This window comes from Cygnus atratus, chromosome 1 (assembly GCF_013377495.2).
Source record: "Cygnus atratus isolate AKBS03 ecotype Queensland, Australia chromosome 1, CAtr_DNAZoo_HiC_assembly, whole genome shotgun sequence".
Lineage (NCBI taxonomy): Eukaryota > Metazoa > Chordata > Aves > Anseriformes > Anatidae > Cygnus > Cygnus atratus.
The window spans coordinates 127,939,954-127,944,472 of record NC_066362.1 but is presented as its reverse complement, the minus strand read 5'-3'; positions in this window follow the sequence as shown (position 1 = coordinate 127,944,472).

The window sequence follows — 4,519 nt, the reverse complement described above, 5'->3', positions numbered from 1 at the left end:
TATATTGGACTCTGAGTTTTTCTTTTACATCGTATTCGTGTCTGACTGGATCTACCGAACTCATTCTGTATGTTTGAAAACTCGAGAATGAAAATTAAAAGATGTGAAATGTGAGTTCAAGCGTACTGCTCAAGTTAAGTGCCCCACAAAGGGTGGCGTTGCGGAGACGTCGGAGGCTTGCATGTTACCAGGAGGAGTCTCGCAGGCCGAAAGTGGTAGAAGAGCTATGTGCACCCAGCAGGCTGCGGGCATGAGGAGGGGTGCGGCGTGTCTGAGCACGGAGAGCAGCAGCATGGACTGAACCTGTGGCTGCCTGCTTGAATGCTGCAGTTGGTTATCTACCACAGCTAGACTGCGTGCAGCATGAAAAACGTGGTGGTGGTTACAGTGGGTTGTCTAGTAACTTCAAGTGTTCCTCATTCCGTCATAAGAAAGTAGGGTCATGTGTCACTAATATTGCAGAATTCTCTCTCAGTGCCTTAATAATGCTTAGGGTTCTGATTGCCTCTTTGGCATCTTCCTTAAAATTTGACAGCTTCCCTAAATTGTAAGAACTGTGGGTTTTGTTCTACCGAGAAAAAAGTACAGAAGAAAAATGAACTCAACTAGTGATGTACATTGATACACTGTAATAATGTACTCTGACTCTTTTAGAAATAGCATTGGGGGGGGAGCATTTCATAAAAGCTGAGGGGTACAAGTCCTACACCTGAGCCTTTTCTAGGGATGTGCCAAGTATTTTGGAAATCGAGGTACGCTGAATTGCTGACCTTGCTATACTTATTAGCTCCATCAAAGTACCTGTTTCCACAAAAGGTGCTGCCTCTATAAAAATCTCTACTCTTTCTATATCCTTTACTATGGCATATACTGATATGAAATCAAAGCTGCTGTCAGTAGGTGCACTGATTGCTCCAGTTATGCTAACTTTGTTATTTTTTTTAAAAAAAAGTCATTTGTAAGCTTTTGGAGGTAAGTTTGCATATACATCATGGTTAATAGCTGAGTCATTTTGTTCTGAGTATTACTTTTTTTTTTTGTTAGATGTGAAGTCCCTTCTGGTGCATGTGCATGCACGTGTGCGCACACGTTTGAGCTGTTCTTGTGAAGCGTAGCTCTCCTGTGAGAACCTCTGTCACCAGCTGCTGCCTGAGCCCTCAAGTTCACCTCTGCCTGGGCTTCGCTCCCTGGCAGATAGACAAGTGTTCTTGATGCACTTGGAAAGGGTACTTGCTTTTTATGTGTTACTCCTCTCTATTAATTTTTCCTCCTTTGTGACTTTTTTACATTTAAAATTCCCATTATCTACCTTTTCTTTTTTTTCTTGGTTAGACCTGTCTTCTTGAAATAAATGTTTATTTCCTTTTAGTTGCCTTAGTCTCATCTACCTGTACTGGCTTTCATTGATTTTACTGACTGGCACCTATTTAACCTGCACCTCTAAGTAATTTAAGGCTATTGTGCTTCCTATAAAGACTCTTTAATTTCCTTTTAACCTGCTTATCTTCTAGCTTTGAGATTGCATCTTATTTTGGATTTATTAAAACAATGATCTGGGATCAAATGTAATTCCAACGTAATTCTACACCAAGAATACAGCTTCTAAAGCTTTACTTCACGAAAGGTACCCAAGAGCTTCTCTCACCTTTGGCTGGTGGTGGCTGTGAAGCCAAAGACTAGGTGTTGATGAACTATTTCTCATTCCCTGTAGAGCTCACCAGCTATTTCAAGGCTGAAGTGAAAACATAGTGTGGACACCAATGATAATACTGAAGTGTAGTATGGATAAAGGCATGAAACAAATGACTAGATATTAAAAGTTGCCTGGTATCAAACAGTTGACACTTTAAGGTCTTGCATGCAATAATAAAAGCAATGCAAGTAAAACAAATACAGTTCTTCATGCACAGTAAAGGAAAAATGTTGAAATTGCTTATTGTCTCATTGAGACAAAATGAAGTAATTTTATGTGTTATCTTAGTTTTGTCCCTGTTTAGGTTACCTGGAACCACTTCCAATTCATCACATAGATGTTTTTATTTTTTCAAGTTTATATCCCAACCCATAACCTTTGTAGAGAAGAAAATAATAGGACCAAAATTTGTGATAATAGGACCAAAACTAGTAATGTGGTGGCTTTATGACTAACTAATCAAAATTACAACACCATGTTGGAAGCATGTACTATTGCTTCTCTTCAGCTACTGACCACTCTTGAAGTGTTTATTTAGTCTGACTTTATTTTATGGCTGAATATTTTATTATTCAACTTCCTAAAACAGATCTCTTGAAATAAAATAGCACATTTCAAATGTAATTTTGGATTGTTTCCTATTTTCGTCATTTGTATTTCCTTTTCAGAACAAGGATGAGAATTTAGATTTCCTCAGTGCAATCTGAAAACGTTAAAGAAAATATAACCTTGATGAAAAAGCTACGTAAGATGTATGCAGGAGTGAGAACAAATGAGGATGTCACCCTAAATTAGCAATTCCTCACTCCTAAAGTTACCTTATGTATTTTTTGTTATGTCTGCACTTGGAAATAGCTAGTACAAAAAAAGGTGGGTCTCCAAACTGCACTTCCCTTGAAAATAAAGGATGGTGGATGGAATGTGTGCTGTTCTTTTTTCCACTCCCCAGCACATACCTACCCTCAGGAGTAACTCAGTACTTAGGGAACTTATTTAATATGTATGCCTGAAGTAGCTGTTGTTTAACATGAATGAATGAGTATCTTACTGTAGCCATTGATCAGGTTGACTATTTTATGTCTTTTATTTTAAACTTCAAATTCCATTACTGTTACCACTACCTGCAGTGCATAAGCAGTATGTACTAATATGGAGGTCAATGTTTGAAATGAAATTATTAAAGGATTCAGATAAATAGACTTAAAAATGATGACCTTCCTGTGTTTCACATTCTACCCAGGCAACACAAAAAAATGTATAGGATTTTAAATTAAAAAATACCTTCCCAGTGGCATTTTCTCACTCACTTAACTGCAAGGTGTGCACCAATAAGATGTAGGCTAACTAACTCCCACAACAAACATTGGCTCTTCGAACTGGCTGTGGGACCAAGCTGTCCTATAGTGACCTAAATAAGGCTTAAGAAATTTTGCTACTGTTTAAGGAAGTTGTGTGTAAACATATATATTACAGAAGACAATTCAGACACAAGGAGAAGAAATTAATATAAAGCCTGTATTTACTGCAGCACTTCGAACAGGGAAAAAGAAAAAGCGAGAAAAAAATATATCTCCTTTTGTTTCATAATATTTTTTTTCATATGCCATCCTGCTGCCACTCCTTCCTCTTGCCTTTCAGCTGTGAGAGTGGGCAGTGTATGCATCCCTAACCCCTGGTTACCTGAATCTTCAGTGCTCCACAGGGAGCACTAGGGCTTTGTGAGGTGAATTTTACTGGAATTTCAGGTGTCTGGGAGGAGGCCTCATGGCGGCCTGCAGCTCCATCATGAGGGGAGCGCAGGGGCAGGCGCTGAGCTCTGCTCTCTGGGGACAGCGACAGGACCCGAGGGATGGGGGAACTCCAGGAGCCTTCTGGCTCCCTTCTAACTCAGGCTATTCCATGATTATGTGATTGTATTTAATTGTTTAAAAGCAGATGTACAACAGCACTGTATCCATACTGAAGTTTCTCTTAAGAGTATGCCACTAATCACCTAGGTATGTTTTTACAATAATATTTTATCCAATTACCACATTTGTAAAACTAAGTCATTGAAAAATAGAACCATTTCAAGCTTTTAGGAGCGAAGAAGCAGCCATCTGTTTGGCTCTTGTCAGACACGTTGGGGCTTCAAGGGGCTTTCCTCCTTGTCCAGGAGACAGTGTTGTTCCAACCTGAACAAGCTGAAGTAAAAGTTACAGCAACACTCACCACCAGGGTCCCTAAGCACCAGCTTCCACTTTCTGTAGGGAGCCTGAGATGTTTCTGGAGCTGGTGAGTCACCCAGCTGGGGCAGAGCTGTGAGCACAGCACTCTACAGCCCTCTCAGGTTAGATCGCTGCCTTCAGCAGCAGCCACCCCCGGCCCCCTGTGATATCTCAGTCACACCAAAACCACACTTAGAGAGCGTGTTCACCTCCACTTCCTGGCCATGACATTCGAGTGTGTTTAAACTCACACAAACAAACAAAACAACAGCTAGAGTTAAGTGGAGTTAACTGGGGAGTGCTCCATCTGCCCCCCAGCAGCTGTGACTTCTCATGTTAGCCTATCTTCTGAAGTCCCCTTCCACTGGAACACTCAAGCGCTGTTGCGCTTGCCTGCAGCACTTGTAGAAGAGCCCTTCCAGAAAGAGGTGTAGAAGGAGATCTGAGTGCCTACAACTCCGGCAGGTCCTGGTAACAGCAGGCAGGGAGTTTGAAAACACGGAGCACATGGGCTGTGAGGAGAGAGCTGCAACAAGCCCTTCATCCCTCCTTCCCCCTCTCTCCAGTCAGTAAGGCAGTAAGAAGACTCAAGCAAGCCACGTAACTGCAGCTGAGCACA